The sequence below is a fragment of the Tamandua tetradactyla genome, chromosome 24 (assembly GCF_023851605.1).
Source record: "Tamandua tetradactyla isolate mTamTet1 chromosome 24, mTamTet1.pri, whole genome shotgun sequence".
Taxonomy (NCBI): Eukaryota; Metazoa; Chordata; class Mammalia; order Pilosa; family Myrmecophagidae; genus Tamandua; species Tamandua tetradactyla.
The window spans coordinates 39,252,361-39,270,222 of NC_135350.1; the positions used below are offsets into that span (position 1 = coordinate 39,252,361).

Here is a 17,862-nt window from a genome sequence, read left to right on the forward strand (position 1 = left end):
CTCAACATTTGTGAATCCGCATACAAGTGATCTATGATATAAAGGGATGATGCTTCACATATACATACATTTTATGAAATTCTGTCAGAGAAAGGCTGAAGTATCTGAAGTATCATGCAATTATTCAAATTCAGACTGTATTAATGAGAACAATTTTTTATTAAGGAATGTAAAAATGCATCTGCTAAATTATTCTCCCCTTCTTTACCCTCCCCTCAATTTCCTTAAGGAAGAAGCAATTCTCTTTTCAAAGTCTTAAAATAAAATCCCTCAGTTAGGGATCCTGCTTGTAAAACCTTTTAGAGTTGTTTGGAAAAGGAAAAAAAAAATGCATAAAGGGCCAAGTGCTTATATTCTGGCCAAGTTATGAGCCTCTGAGAACAAGAGCTTGAGGGGCGCACTAGAGGAATTAGTTCTTTTCATTTTCGTTTGCACTGCCTGGAAAGCTCATTGCTCCCTCAGAGTGAGAGGCCAGATTGCTAGAGAAATGCAGAGATCCACAACAAAAACGATGATGGTCTGAAATTCTCCCTGGTGCCAATCTCCAAATCCTTGCCTGTCACTTCAGACCCTGACTAGCTGACAGAGCAGCAGAATTCCAACTCCAGCAGACCAGTGTGCTTCTGGGCAAAGACGCAGAGCTAAAGAGGGAAGGAAATCAAGGATTTTCTCTTGAGTATTTGTCAAACTTCTGTTTCCTGGCTGTGTGCAAAGAGGGGATTCAACTTCAATTTTCTTCTGAAGGATCCAGTCACCTCCCTGAAGGTAAATTTTAATATATTTACTGTAATGTTGAATTGTATTTGTTCAGCTGATTTGCATGCTTTGATAAAGCTGTCAAATATTTTGTCTAAATAATTCAAAACCATTTATTTACCAAAAAAAATGTTTGCATGATTTACAGAACAACTAATTAATGGGGAGCTTTTATCCTTTGTATTCATGTTTCCTTTTCTTCTCCCAGATTAAAATAGCAAGTACAATTAAATGATGATAGCTTTAAAATAGATTAAGAACATAAATGTACAACTGTTGTTAGCCAGAGTAGCATTCAATTCTTGGTGAAGACTGAATCATGAAATGTTTCATAAAAATACTCTATGAAATATCTGAAATAAGATACAAGAAAAGTAGTTTTTAAAAGCTTTTGAATCAAAATAATTTATAAGTTTTGTGGGCTTAGCTTATGTGAATTTATTCAATCATCATCATAGCTCCAGTCTTTACATAGCAGTGATGTAGAACTGAACATTTTGCTTTCTGAAAAGCAGAAAAATCCTTATAATACTATATTCTTGCTTGATTTTTTAAGCTATTTGAATATTATCCCTTCCCTTTATACCTTTACAACTAACTGTTTCTTGTCTCCTTCTATCACTTTTTAAGATGCACAACACACATGCATAAAATCTCGATTCCTAATGATGTTCTATTAAAAGAGGAAAAAAGTGAGGCGGGGAATTGAAGACCTAGAAAGATTCCAATAACTATTATAAGTATTATATTACAAGTATTATATGTATGATATATAATTATAACTATAAGTTCTAGCTCTTTCTTACAAAATAAAATAATGCAGTCTTGCTCAGTCAAAACATCTATGTTTAAAGTTTCCTCTGCAAGAGAAAACCATGGTTTCAACTGCAGATCGACACCACTGAAACTGTACACCAAGAGGAACTGCAGAAAGAGTATATCATTTGCACTCCCATTAATCTGCCAAAGAGGTCAAATGTGTCACCTTGGCATTGTATCTGAGCTCTCTGACCCAGGGCTTGCAGACACTGAATGATTATCCAGTTCAACTCAGCAGGAATCTTTAAAAAAAATTTTCCCCTTTCTCATGGGTACCAGCTTTTTTCAGTTCACAGTTAAACGCTGATCATTATGATTGTTGTTAAGCATTAAATAAACACATTTTTATATTTCTGTTCACGCAATAAGATATAGCAAAACACAGCAGTCTTATTTCCTTTAGGTATCATCCAATCAACTAATGATGCTTTCCACATTTTGGAAAAAGAAACTATCCATGTCATCAACAAAGCTTGTCTTTTTCTTTCAGAGAATTGCCATTTACCAATTAGAGTATTTCCTTTCCAGATCCTTTGGGATTTGATCCGTACTAGCCTCTCTTAAAGCACAGTTTCATATATCAACCAAGTAAAAATAACAAATAGTGATGACAGAAATGAGGTGAATAGTGATATCTGTTCAGCTCCAAAACATTATTTCATTTCCTTTTGACTATTTATTATTTTCACTCAGTTGATTTGTAGCAATACAGGAACATCGCTGTTTTAGTTAAATACAGCAAAACTTCCAGAACACGTGGGGAACATTTTTCCACCAAGAAGAAGTAAACAACTATTGTTAAAAGACTTAAAGTACACTTTGCCCTCACATATCGCCCAAGAGCCACCTTCTGGGGAGGAGTAGCAGACTCCCATAAATCCCAGAGCGTTTCCTTGGTAGGACTGGCTGCAGAGAGAGGCACAATGAGGCTGGGGTCTGGTTCTTACAGGCTCCCAGGGCATCTTCACCATAGGCCAAGCTTGAAATAATAGTACCACCTGAGGCTAGCCTGTCTAGGTCTGGGGTATCAAAAGATGGACAGAATTCTTGACTGGCTGCTCCAGAGATAGGGAGATGACATAATAACGTGAACAAGAACCATAGCTCTGGAAACATATAGACCTGAATTATATCCAGGCTTCAGCAATTAACAGCTCTGTGTTTTGGCCAATTTGCTTTTAAGCCATTTTGTGTCTCTGTTCTCTCATTTGTGGAACTGTAGCTACCCCAGAGAGTTGTAAGAACTAAATGAAAAGAGCAGCTCTGCTTGGTATATAATAAGCACTCAATCAATCTCAGCTAATATTAAAATACTAGCCTATCTACACATTCCCAGTGGAAGTCTGTAAAAAGGGAATTTCTTCCAGGTTTTTCCCTCATGGTTTAGTCCTAGTACATATGCATTTTGCTACATAATAAAATGTCAGTGCCAGGTCTAAGCCTCAAAGTCAGCATAATAGAGTGGACAGAAAATGGGGCTCAGAGCCTAACACACTTCTACCTTCAGGACTCAGTTTACCAATCTGTTAAGCAAAACAGAGATAATATCCACAAACAGGGCTGTGGTAGGAATTAAACAAGATGCTTACTAAATGCTGTGTACAATAACTGGCAGAGCAGTGGACACACCATCGGTACAAGAGGAAATTTTCTTTATTGCTTATAAGAAATCTTGTAAATCAGTAAGAAAAGTTATGGGTTATGTACTCGGAATAACTTTTCTGGTAGTAAACTTGGGGATCAAGGAATGAACATTCCTTGAGCTATCTTTTTTTTTTAATCCAAAGAAATGCAAAATAAATCTCTATTCCTCTGGAGGCTTTAGTATGAAGTATTTATTACTGCATCTCTACTCCATCAATTAGCAGCTTTCTAATGGCCAAGTCAAATGAGACCCAAGGAAGTTTTCTGTTTTAGATTGACATTATGGGGAGAGTGAGAAGAAATGCTACTTTGCAATCACTTCTGTTTTATTGGCTACTTGGACTGGGGGGAAGGCCCCAACATTACCATTTCTAAAGGTAAGAATAGGGGTTTTGACTTGCTCTAGGGGGTATTTTTCCCCCTCTCTAACTGAAATTCAAACAAAAGGGTTTTGTTTGGATTTTTTCAGTTTTTTTTTTTTTTTTTTTTTCTTTTTGTAAACCTCTTCCCTGTTTCTAGCATTGAAATGTCAGCTGCTTTTTCTGGCTGCATGAAGCAGGAGCAGCCTGTCGTCATAGCAATGAAAGAGTATAGAGAGACTCAAGTTTCAGGACACAGTCTGTGAAATAACTCTTAGCCCGCTTTAAAAGCCTTCTTTAGAAATAAAGTCTCCAGCCCTGGCTTGTTTCCTTCCTATTATGCAACCAACTTACGTATACCAATTGCCCAAGATAAATGTTTCCTTTAAAAATTCAGTGACTAGGTGTTAAGAAAATGAACAAGCAAGCTACTAAAACAGTGGCCAGTTTACTGTGGACTGTAGAGGAAAACAATTGTGAAGGCAAAGGAAGAGAGATATAAATACTCTCCCTTTATATTACCTACTGCTGCACACCCTTCAGTAAGGCCATTTTCCAAGTTCCCATTTCTTCCTGCCATCTTCGTAATGTGTTGCCCTATAGCCACAGGGATTCTGAGCCAAGCTGCCCAACTTCCTGCATTGACACTAGTTTGATTTTTTGTTAGTTTTTATCTTATCCACTCTGTGCCTCCATTTTCTAATCTATAAAATAGAGACATTTAGATAGATAGATAGATAGATAGATAGATAGATAGATAGATAGACAGAAATGTATAATAGAGCCATATTATTATTGTTGTTAGGAGAATTGAATGAGATAGTGCATTTAAGGTGCCTCCTAGAGTAACTGTTTGGCCATTGAACTCACCAAAGCCTCAGTTCTGCCATTCCTTAATGGGGATAACAGCTAATTCATAAAGTTGTTGTGAAGAATAACTGAAATAACAGTTGTAAAGCTCAGAACTTACAGTAGCTCTAACTTTTAGTCAATGCTTAGTGAGTAGCAGTTATTATACTTTTCATCTTTGCAGAACTAATCAGTTGGCTTTTAAGAGGTCTAACTCTGATAGGAATGGCTTTTGTGAACTTGAATCATCCAATGAGTAAATTATAATGAATGCTACTTTCAGGATTATCAGTGCATAATGTCCAACCACTGAACTTCTAAAGAGAAAAAAAAAATTAAGTGGGTTCTTTTTACATTTATATGAAGTAAACAGACTTTTATCATCTTGATTAACACTAGGGTAAAAAGACACTAAAACATCTTGCTTCTCAGTAAAATTCTTTTTCTGTAAGTTTCTGTTTTAGTTTCTCCAGTGTTTTCCAGGTCATACAATTATATAAATACATCATGATTTGACTGTCTCAAAAAACTAATATTTTCAGTGTTCTTTGCCATGCCAAATGCCAGAGATATGACAGTGCACAAAGTTAGAGAAGAACTGTGCTCAGTGGAGTTTACCGTGTGTCAGGGGACAGTTATTAATCAAATGATCACATTAATGAAAACTGCTTATGCCCAAACAGAAGGGGACCTTGAATACAAAGCCATCTTCATTTTCCTAATGAAAAGATTCTCAAACCAACAATATTTTTGACCAATTTAAATGTACAAATGGATAATTTGTAATGTCTGCTTAAGATTTTTAATGTATTGCCACATATACATATCAAAATCATTTCATTTTAAATACTTTCCACATATAAGCATTGCTTTTCTCCATGCTCACATTTCATGAAACAATTTTGTTAAAACTCTTCATAAGAGGCAGTGCAATGGTTGCTCAGCAGCAGAATTCTCACCTGCTGTGCCAGAGGCCGGGGGTTTGATTCCCAGAGACTGCCCATGCCGAAAAACAAACAAACCCTCTTCATATGCATCCATAACATCAGTGTCTGTCTTCACTGGCCCCCTCTGCAGGTGTCCAGTACAGAGCACATCAGCAGACCTTCTGCAAGTTGTTTATAGCACAGCTTTCAAAACTCTGCTGATGCTGTAAATTTGACCCTGAGAAAAAAGTACTCATTCTATGGCGATGATCTCCACATATTAATTACTTACTCTAAGGCTTTTTTCAGTGCTCTTTAAAAGGCTTAAAATCACTTGAATATGTTAAGTGTGGTTTTGCAAAATCGTGCATCTCCAAGACCTGTAATAATGAAGTCATAGACTCAAGAATAATTTTCAAACCTTCTTTAAGTATCTTTACATTCTTCTTTATCCAACCTGTCAAGGTGACTGCCCTAAGAATATAAATAAACATTACTTAAGATCTTTAGAGACTATTTTCCTGAAATGGTACTTTGTTGTTCAAAGCGAAATAATTGAGGCAGTCCCTTTAAAGTGAAAAATTCTGTAAGAACAGAAATACGGAAAATGCCTCTCTTTACAGAACAATTTGGGGGGAATGAAAAAAATCCTTTATGTTTTAGCACATATTTTATATAATTATATGCTAAAATGAGTGTTGTAAGGGCAAAGAAGCTTTGTTCTAAGAGAGTTTGTAAGGGGCCTGACCTTCACTCAAGGTCACTGAAGGCTTTCTCAAGACTATAATTCTTGATCCAAAGGCTAGAGGTTAACGTTGTTGGGGGGGGGGGGTTGTGTGTGTGTGTCTCTGTGTGTGTGTGTTGGGTGGTGGTGGTTGGGGGAAGACTGGGAGCTGGCAAGAATTTGAGAGCAGGAACAGTGTGTGCCAAGACCCTGGAATAATGGCCTATTTGAGGAACTAAGCAAAGGCCAGCTTTTCTGAGACCAAGGGGCAGAGCAGTGTGAGATGTAAATCCTAAGCAACTCCCCATATCACCCCTTCCCTGACCACTAAATGCATTTACCTTTTGGTTGATTAATGCTTAATGTATAGCTTTAATGTCTCTGTTGAATTCTGTTTAGATTTGAAGCCCCACTAAGTATGCACCATGTCAAACCCTAGCTTGGATCCATATGGTAGTAGGTTCATTAAATGACGAGGGCAGTTGAAGGTCAGTGCTCCAGAACAGTCTGTACCATGGTCTGATCACATCAGATACGCTCACGCTGATGTCAGGTGGTGAATCAGCAGAAAGCTCAAAATAGAAAGGCGTCTTTTTAATCCTTCAGATGACTTTAACTCCAAGCCATGGAGCTTTCCCCAGAGACTCATTAATATTTTAAAAGCCCTAAAGCATCACTGCTAACTCAGAATCAGGTAACAACCTGTACATGTTAGCCAAAATTATGACTAAGAGCTATTTTCAATAATTTCTGATAATGTCTGATAACAATGACTATCACATAAAGACAGAGTAAAGGAGAATGGACCTTTTGAGCCTAACTATGAAGTACCTGTAATAATCACTTCGCTTCCTACAATTCCCAGAAAGGGAATTCTTCCACAGTTATACTAATTACTAAAAATAGCAGTCTACAGGCTTGCTCTGACATAAACAAATACAGCCGAAGATACCTGGCCTTATTTGGAAATGTGGATAGTCATACTCCAGGAAATGATATGTCAAGAGTATTAGGTAAAACAGAATAATAACAGTCAATGCAAACCTCTCCTTTTTCCAGGGTATGTTTTTCTCAGTTTGATTGACTTTAGGCAAGAGGGTATGAAGAGATCATGTAGTCATTATCTGCCCTTGAAAAACCAAAAGCACTGAAATTTCTTTAAGCTAGAGGGGAAGGAGGAGAATCTTCAGCCTCACTTTGGCTGAGACTACCAGCAATTGAGCCAACAAGTTGGGGATCCAGCTGCCTCTGGAACTCAAAAAAAAAAAGGAAAATTCAATTAGAAAGACTTAAAGAAATAATAACCAATACTAAAATTTCCAAGGAGTCATTGGTAGTGGCAATATGAAAGGTGCAATAGAATAGAATTCAAGCCTGTCCCTTCCTTTCAGAGGTAAGGAAGGTTGCATATACACTCTAGTTCAGAGATGAGACAACTAGCTAACTAAAGATTGGGGGGAAAAGAAAGAAAAGGGAGATTAAAAAAGAGAAGAAGAGTCAGGTAAGGAGTGCCCAGTGAAGGCTGATAGTTATTTCAAATAGACTTAAGTTAGCAAGGCAATGCAGAACTTACTTCAAAAATAAATTGTACCTTAATTCTAAATTAATGTTCTGAAAATCTATGGGAACTAAAAAGAAATCATATGCAAAAACTCTACTCAGATCTAACTTTAAATTTCTAAAAAATGCTAGAGAAACTTCAAATAAACCAAATACAAGTAAAAGCTCAAAATGAACCACAGTATCTAAAACACATTCTATTTGCTTGTGTAAGTACAATCCTAATGAAGTTCACACCTATGTGTGCTTTAGGGTGTGCCAAACTTTAGACCACCTGCCTTTTTTTAAGAGATAGAAATTCAAGGACAGCAAAAGACAGAAACCAGTCAGCAGTTTTCATTCTGAAGAATGTCCTACATTCCCCATCAAATGTAATGTCCAAGCAATATTCAGCCATTACATGCACTGCTTTTCCATCCTCTACCTGAAGGACCATGTGTGGGATCTTGGAGCCAGAGTTGGCATTGCTCCATTGGAAACTGGAGGTGGCTGACAAAGGTCTGGCCCATTCCAGTCATGACTTTCAGGCCAATCTCTGCAGAATTGTCTAGGCTCTCCTTGCAGCTGGAGGAAGGGATATTCAGGTCATTTTTGGTGCTCTTCCAAGAACAGAGTTTGTGGACCTGCTGGGAAATCTAATTACAACCTCTCCCATGGTGAAAGCCAATCCTTTCGATACAAAAGGAAGCTAAACAAAGCTGGCCTCAAGCAGAAGAGGTGCTTGCATTTTGCCTGCTCTCTTAGACAACTACAGCATGCAGATGTCTTACAGAAAAGGTTACACTGACCTTGGCCTGCTTTGCTTAGGAGCAATGATCAGAGTCTATTATTATAATCACCCTATTCCCATAGAAATGAAAAATATTTTCATATCTGATGCCAGGAGTTTCTGGGGGAATTTCTCAAGGCTCCTTTGGTCAGGAAAAGAAAATTTTGAGCCACACGTACATTTTTAATTCAGCAAGATGACTTTTCTTATTGAACTTAGAATGTCATGTTAACAGGAAGAAAAGTAGTGAATTATTTAGGCCAATCATCTGTTCCTAGCATACTTAATGATTTGTGCCCTCTTTTCAGCCAACCTATTTGCTTAAGGGTAGTGAGAAATAGCAGTTCTACTTGGAATAGTGTCACCCCAAATTCCAAAAACTTAATTGAGAGCAATGAAAAGACAGTTCTTAAAATACTCATTTTGGAAATTCATATTTATAAGGATGTTAAAATAAAATTATTATCCATATTCTAATCTATCACTACTATATAATCACTGTCATTTACTGTATATGTATAAAACTCAGACTTGTAGTAAAAAAAAGGTCAAAACTTTTGGAAGGAGCATCTGTTCAACTAATATGTTTTTAGTTGAAAATGAATGAAGTGGGGAGTAATAAATGGTTTATTTGTATTTTAAATAAGATAGACTTAACCCTAGGTGCAAATAAAAGTGTTATGCCCATAGAGTTAATGCAAGTAAATAAAGGAAAGAACCACCATTCAGAGTCCTTCTCAAATAAGTTTGAAAGCAAAGCATTTGTTCTGTACCTGATGCCACTTGAGTTACCTAATCATCTATATAGTGTTATAGGGACCCAAAAGGAAGGTGGCCTGAGATCTAAAAAACATGGAAGAATTGACCTTGATTTACAGGTCAGTGAAATCCTGTAACAGGTTTCAATAGACCACGTTTGACCAGATGTTCATGCTTTCTGTTTTTCTCTGAGCTCAGTGAAAATATTTTCAGCTTTCGAGCTGTTAGTTCAGTGGATTCCCTCAATCTTTTATTGGGAACCAAACAACTCAGAGGTAACTCTTGAAATCAAGGAAGCATTATACTGAAATCCAGAAGAAACATACACAGATGCTGAAACCTGAGTGTCTTCTTTTCTTCCCTGATCTCCAACTCCAGTAACATAGACTTTGAGGCCATCAGAGTGGGAGGCAGATAAATTGCTTTGTAGAAAAATCTTTTGATAATTTCCTAAAATATGGGAAGAGGAAAACACTAGAAGTTTTTGGTTTAAACTAGGAAAACCTGGTTTATACTTTAGTGCTCCAAGTGATCTTACATTCTGTAGCTTTTTAGATAGGGAGAGGGGAAGGGGTGGAGACGTACAGTATCAACTCATTGATAAAAAATAGCTGATTGATGTCTTCTTATAATATGAAAGGTATCTAAATACCTTGATTTATAGGTCAGTGAAAACCTGTAACAGGTTTCAATAGACCACGTTTGACCAGATATTCATGCTTTCTGTTTTTCTCTGCAAATATTTTCTTTAAATTTGAAAAATACTCTAGATAAGAATATAAGAGGTTACTATAGCATAAGATCTGAATATGCTTAACTTCTTTTCTCTCCCAAAAGATGGCATGCAAAAACCTCACTTTTGTTTACTCTGGGTATAATTCTTTGTTGGTTTGTTTTCTCAAGTCCTATATCTTTGAATGGCGGCCACAGCAAGGTCTGATGTTGTGCCCCCATGACTAGAGATGGCTGACTCACCTCTTCACTTCCCCTCACCTTGATAACAGGACCCATGCCTTTGTTCTCAAATATATTTTACTGCCATGCAACGAAAAATATTCACTGTCCAAAAGAAATTATAACGGATTCATTTGTATGTATTATTCATACAAAATACAACTTCATTACAATTCAGGTGATTAGACTAACCACCCCAAAACAATGTTTTTAAATAATGTTTAAAATGTTCAGTAGATCGCTTCTTGGCCTTTTGTTTAAGATCAAGTATAAAATGTTCAGTAGAATATGCTTTCATCAACTATAACAATGGCACCACACCAATGCAAGGTGCTGAAGGGTGGTATATGGGAACTCTGTATTTTATGCATAATTTTTCTGTAAACCACAACTTCTCTAATTAGGAAAATAATGTTCAATAGATTGAGTTAAAGAATTGTGTTTCCTTAGGTATGGGAAAAGACTGGAACGTAAGGGAAAAGAACAGGAGGACTAATTTATTTCCCCAAATCATAGATTAATTCTTTAACATTCCAGAATGCATTAAAAGGAAATGGGGGCCAGGCAATGATGGCTCAGTGGCAAAATTCTCACCTGTGATGCTGGAGACCCCAGTTCAATTCCCGGAGCCTGCCCATGCCAAAAAAAGGAAATGGGTTCATCATACTGTATAGTGAAAATGTATATGCCATTTTTCAACAAAATGTTAGCTGCCATATTTTTTTCTAAAACCCTTTCATTTCATAGTACTTTCAACTCATGATAATATCAGCAAAATAATCTTTGTTATATGCTAATCACATTTAAATACCTTATAGCTTCTGATTCTTTCCAAAGATGAGAACTGCTGTGCTCCATTTAAAAGAAAAATGTGCACCAAATGAGGCAACTATAAAAAGAGTCAAAATGGGGTGGCACTGGGGAACAAGAGGCAGTTATGCTGGTAAGGGATCTGAAAATGTTCAAATCCATGAATCCTAAATGTAGAAGCAAGGAACATATGCATCAGTCAAGATCCCAGCAAGGAACTTGGGAATTTGAGGAGAGGGGAGGGGATGATTTACCAAGGTAGGTAGGGTGTAGGAAATCACAAGGGATAGTCTGAGCAGGCTTTTAAGAGCTAAGCCTGATGTGGCAAAGGTCAGTGTGAGGGGCTCTGATGCTTCCTTGAGGGTCACAGACACAGGGAGGGAGCTAAGAAAATACATACTCTGACCTAAATCTCCTTCCCACAAATCTCCTCTCTCTGCTAATGCTCCCATTTGCAAAACCTCACAGAAACCAATGAATAAGAGAACCCACTGATGCAATGCATATAGGCCAAGCACAGGTCAGGGTGGGGAAGCGTAGAACATGAGATGTGGATCTGACGTTGATCTGGAGGAGCAAATGGAAGGAATCTAGATACTCAAAGGAATGTATCTCTACCCAGATTTAAAAGCCATTAACCAGCGATGTCCTCTTCTAAGTTGAATGAATCTTCCCAGAGCTTTTCCTGTGAAGGCATAAATACGCTTAGATTTTTAACCCTTTTTTCAAAGAACTCCTCAAATCTCAGCCATAAAACCCAGCAGGATTTGATATATCTGCTTGTTTCAGAGAAGGCAGATAATGAGTAACATTGCACCACTGGGCACATAATTGTTCTGCCTAGAAAATGTGTTGGTTCTCACCAAGATATATGAGAAACTCACTGAATCTTGGAGGGATTTCTGCTTGCAGTGAGTGCTTTCATTCCGTTCACACAAGAACTAAATACTCATCAAAGCACACCATTGTTCCCCAGCAGGTCCCAACACCATGAAAATGAGGGTACTTGGATCTCTTTCTAGGTATTATTTGCTGTTTTTTAATCCTGGAAGAGAACTACTCTAGTGAATAATTCTTAGCCCATCCATAGAGCTGACAGCCCTTGAAATTCCTCTCCTAACTAGCAGAACTTAACAACGGACTTACTCTATTAACAAAGTAAGAGGGACAATTGCCTTTGAATCCACAGAGGTTTTATATTATGCTTTTAGAATTTAATGAGGGGAATTCAAAAAAGAGCAATCAGGGGACAAAGCCAAGAACCTGGCATTCAGGGGAAAGAGATTCCTGGGAGACTGAGAATAAGATAAATTAAGTGTAGAAAGAAGAGTTAAAGGCAAAAAAATAAATATATAAATAATAGGATTAATCTATCATTTCAGGGGCTAGGCTTTAAAATGTAAATTATCACACTATTAACAATATAAAGCAGCTCATTCATATATTAAGTCCTGTAACAACATCACAAATGTTCACATTACAAATATGAAAGTGAATCAGAAGTGAACAAGGCTTTGTTGGGCAGGGAGTGGTTACTGGGCAAAGGAGAATTTAATTTAGGATGTATGACGTCTGAAGTGTTAAGTGACAGCGGGAAAAATCCAGGATTTTGGACATATGTTTCTAAAACTTGGAGAGAGATTTTTTTTTTATCAATTTAAAGATTTTTTTAAAAAATATGACAAGAAAGAAACACAAACATTCTTAACATATGATCATTCCATTCTACATATATAATCAGTAATTCCCAATATCATTACATAGTTGCATATTCATCATCATGATCATTTCTTAGATCATTTGCATCCATTCAGAAAAAGAAATAAAAAGACAACAGAAAAAATCCATACATACCATACCCCTTACCCCTCCCTTTCATTGATCACTAGCAATTCAATCTAAGTTTATTTTAACATTTGTTCCCCTTATTATTTATTTTTATTCCATATGTTTTACTCATCTGTTGATAAGGTAGATAAAAGGAGCATCAGACACAAGGTTTTCACAATCACACAGTCACATCGTGAAGGTATATTATTATACATTTATCTTCAATAAACATGGCTACTGGAACACAGCTCTACATTTTCAGGCAGTTCCCCCCAGCCTCTCCATTACATCTTGACTAACAAGGTGATATCTATTTAATGCATAAGAATAACCTCTAGGATAACCTCTTAACTCTGTTTGGAATCTCTCAGCCACTGACATTTTGTTTTGTCTCATTTTGCTCTTCCCCCTTTTGGTTGAGAAGGTTTTCTCAATCCCTTGGTGCTGAGTCTCAGCTTGTTCTAGGATTTCTGCCTCACGTTGCCAGGAAGGTCCACACCCCTGGGAGTCATGTCCCACATAGACGGGGGGAGGGCAGTGAATTTGCTTGTTGTGTTGGCTGGAGAGAGAGGCCACATCTGAGCAACAAAAGAGGTTCTCTTGGGGGTGACTCTTAGGCCTAATTTTAAGTAGGCTTGACCCATCCTTTGTGGGGTTAAGTTTCCTATGAACAAACCCCAAGATTGGAAGCTCAGCCTATTGCTTTGATTGTCCACACTGCTTGTGAGAATATCAAGAATTCAACTTGGGGAAGTTGAATTTTCCCCCTTTCTCACCATTCTGGGGGAGAGATTTTAAGTCAAGAAAGAAATTTGTGAGTCAGCTTTATATATGTGGTGTCAAAATCATGGAAATGGTTGAGGTCTCCCATATAGCATATATTGAATGAGACAGGAACAAGGGTTAGACCACAGCCCTTAAGAATATCAACATTTATAGGTCTGGTAGAGAAAAAAGAGAAAATCAAAACTTCATGGTGTCATGGAAGCCTAGGAAAAAGAGTATTCCCAGGAATCAGTAACCTAAGAACTAAGAAATATGCACTGGATCTAGAGTCAGGAGCTTGTTGCTAACCCTGGGAGAACCATTTCAGGGGTGTTATGGGCTACAGCAGGTAATATGGACTAAGGACTGAATGAGAGATAAAGAAACAGATAGAAAATGTTGTCAATGCTCTTAAGTAGTTTTACTATAAAGGGAAAAAGAGAGATAAGGGTAGCTAGAAAAGCCATCAGGTCAAGAAAAATTTTTGAATTGAGTGTGAAATTAAAATATTTAAATGTTATTACAAGAAAGCTAACAGAATGACCCAACTGAATATATAAGAAAGGGGATTGATAGATGGTGGATCCTAAGCATGGTAAAGAGATTAGTTTTAGGGCAGAAAAGAAATATCTCTTCCATTGTAATGGAGGAAGGAAAAAAAGCATGAGTGGAGAAACAATTAAGTCTGTGGGCCTGATGGTGGCAGGAAGTTAAGGGAGCTCCAGAGACTGTTTCCTGAAAGGATTGTATTAGTAGGTTGCTAAACAAAGTAGATTGTTAACAAAGCACAATAAAATCTCCTTCATGTGGTGGTTAAGCATTTACACTCTAGAGCCTGAGTGCAAATCCTGAAGCCACCATTAACAAGCTGTGTGCTTGGACAGGTTACTAATTATTCTGTACCTAAATCCATCTGTATCATGGAGGGGTTCCTTTAGTACTAATAGGGTTATGTTGAGGACTGTTTGAGTCAGTAGTGTATGTTATCTCTTACTGATGTGTCTTTGACGCAATAATAGAATTAATTTTCAACTGCTGAACTGATTTAAGCCTGGCTGAGGCATGATAAATGCCCTTTAAGTGTTCATTGAAAAGAATCTTCAATCAAATTTAAGTATTTCCCCATGCTTAAAAAATCCACCTCAAGTTATTGTTCTATCTCTTTCACTCTTTTTACCATTAAACTTCTAAAAAAAAAAATAACTAAATCCTATTCTTCTTGCTCTTGCTTTTAATCCATTTGCCCTTTGGAATCCTTTCCAATATGGTCTTTTCCTCTCAACCCCTACACACATACACACACCACACTTTCACACACCTTATTCTTACAAATCATGTAGCCATCATTTCTCCTGACCTCTGAACAGCACTCATACTGAGAACTCTCTCTACCTTTTGTAATTCTCCTCATCTGTGATGGGGAAGCTTTCATGGGATAGCTACTTCCATGAAATGGAAGAGAGGGCACAGATGGGTATGAATGAGTGGTACATAGGTGAAATGCTTAGAAAGGTACATGGCATATAGTAAAAATCTTAAAAATACATAAGCTCTATATTAGCTACCGTTAAAGCCAATGTCAAAAACCTAATTTTTAATAAAATAATACTTTGATGAACATTAGTAATTCTACTACTTATGAATATACTTGAGCAATAGTTTACCCAAAATATTTACTGCTTATTCCAATTATCTATTTCTATTTTCAAACTTAGTGATTTAAAGCAACAGCCATTTTATTAGGTCTCAAGAGTCTGTGGGCCAGGAATTCAGGCTGGCAGATGAGCTGGTCTGTAGGGTCTAACATGCATCCACACACATGTAGGTGCCTTGGAGAGGACAGTTGGAAAGTTGGATCATTGGAAACTGTTGAACAGATTATCTTTTATGGCATGACAGTCTCTTAGAAAGTGGCTCAGAACCTTCAAATGAGTGTTCTAAAAGATCCAGATGAGAGTTAGAAGGCTTCCTACAACCCAACCTCTGAAATTCCAGAACATCACTTCTCTCTCAGTCAATTGATCAAGTAAGTCACTAGGACAGTTCAGATTCAAGGGGTGGAGAATAAGACTCCACCTTTCAATGGGAAGAGTAGCAAAGAATTTGTAGCCACCTTTATTTTACTACAATGTTTATACATATTAAAATGAGAAATGTTAAGAAATTGTCTCAAGACTGTTCCCCTATGTGAGTTAGAATAGAGTTAGCATTCATAGTTGTTTGGCTCGCAATGGGAGACCTACTTTTGCCATGCCAAATGCTTCATGTAGACATTTGCTTTAAGGGTACATGGACCAGAAGAAGTCCAGGCATTTGAAATTCCAAATTTTGGACTCCCCAAAAACGCTATACCTTTCAAATGTAGTGTAGGTGTCATCTTTTAAATTTCCAGATGATTTTCTCCTGAAAGTTTAGTCGTGAGAAACCTGTGCCTAACAAATGTAAAAGGCTCTCCTTGAAGTTCCAGTCCTCATGATCGACGAAAGCAAATACTGGCACCAATGAAAGAGAGAAGTAACTTAGTGACTCTATGTAAAATGATGGATTAAAGCCTCTGTGAACTAAACATTAAGGTTATTAAACAGTTTTCTGCCATTTGAGTGTATCAAAGTAATATGATAGTATCTTTAATTTTGTCTTCATAGCTGGTGAAATTACTGACTACATAATCAGTATTTGGGTCTCAAAACATACCAGAAGATAAGTGGGAACGGCACCTATAGTTTTCCTGTTTTATAGATAAAGAAACCAGTGACTTGACCAAAGTTTCTTGCTTGGCAAATGGCAGCTGAGGTCTGGAGCTTAGATCTTCCCATTCCATACCAAATATTCTTTCAACTGTGTTGCTCCCTTTGCATAAGCTCATGCATTGGGGCAAAATAATATTTATCTCATTTTACATCAACACCACATATTTAAGTCTTCAAGATTAATAACTCGGTGCGTTCAAAAGTTTGTCTTATTTCTGCAGTTTTCATCTAGAGTTTTATCTGCTCTTTCCGCAAAGATAACAATCTGCATTTTGTAGATGGTGCACGCCAAATTTGAATGTCTACAAATAAATAACTTTTTGCTTAACCAAGAGAAAATGGTATTCATCATACTTAAAAAGGACATCATGGTTTTCATATTTCCAAATACTTTGCAAGCATCAACTAATTAAGCTTCCCCACATGACACTTGTTTTCAAAATATCTCCCATTTCCCAGGAAAGTTCTCCACTCCTGTCTTATTTATAAAACTCAGCACATTTGTTCTGTTCTTAAAATAAGAAGCTAAAGACCATGAAATTATTCTGATCATTATATGACAAGTATAATTAGCGCAGTGACAAAAGTGTTCAGTGGCTGTTCTGGAGGATAAAATGGGAATGTAACATAAGAACTCCAGTTTTCAGAATCCTAGATACTGGATTGTTTTACAAGGGCCCATCTTTAAAAATACAATACAGGCATCTTTATTATCCAAGATTCAAGGCTGTTTCCTGCTTAGGCCATTCTAGATGTCACGACTATGTTGTGTCTTTAAATTTTATCTATTTCAGGATGGAAATAAACACAAAATTCCTAAAAAGTAGTTCCATTCTGAGACACTGTAAACAACCAGAGGGAATGTTGGGTTTGGCCCTCAGCTATCTATTGCTATATAACCATCCATACCAAAACTAAATGACTTAAAACCAAAATCTATTATTTACTCAAAAAGTCTGCACAAGTAGCCTCTTAAGGTGTTATGATAAAGCCTATAATTGTCCTATGCTTTAAAATGTCTTCCCTACATGTGTGCCAAGATTATAACTACTATTTTTCCAGTAGTTCCTATGGGTTCAGGTCAATGAGAAAATACCTCTTACCTGACATTCAAAGTACTTTAATCCAGGAATATGCTTATCTCCTAAGCATGAATTAGATGCATGCAGAAATTTAGGATTAAAATATACAGACTATAGGACAGATGGGTTTTTTTTTTTAACTTTTTTATTGTTTAATATAATATATATACAAAGCAAAGAAAGAAAAAAACAATAGTTTTCAAAGCACTCTTCAACAAATAGTTACAGGACAGATCACAGAGTTTGTCATGGGCTGCCATATGATCCTTTCAGATTTTTTCTTCTAGCTGTTCCAGAATATAGAAGGCTAGAAGGGATAAATATTTCTCTATCATCATAATCAAATTTTTTTCTTTCTTCTTTTTGTGAAAAATAACATATATACAAAAAGCAATAAATTTCAAAGCACAGCACCACAATTAGTTGTAGAACATACTTCAGACTCTGACATGGGTTACAATTCCACAATTTTAGGTTTCTACCTCTAGCTACTCTAAGATCCTGGA

The 17,862-nt window shown here is 36.8% G+C and overlaps 1 protein-coding gene across 2 annotated transcripts in view; it reads left to right on the plus strand.

Annotated features, from left to right (window-relative positions):
- The first annotated feature begins 353 nt into the window (after positions 1-353).
- The window catches only part of SPARCL1 (SPARC like 1), a 56,135-nt gene continuing 38,626 nt past the window's right edge, over positions 354-17,862 (plus strand). The window contains exon 1 of one of the 2 annotated variants that reach the window (XM_077142892.1): positions 354-765. The gene's annotated coding sequence lies outside the window, so the exon portion shown is untranslated. The remainder of the gene's footprint in view (positions 766-17,862) is intronic. The other variant, XM_077142893.1, reaches the window with a different exon arrangement.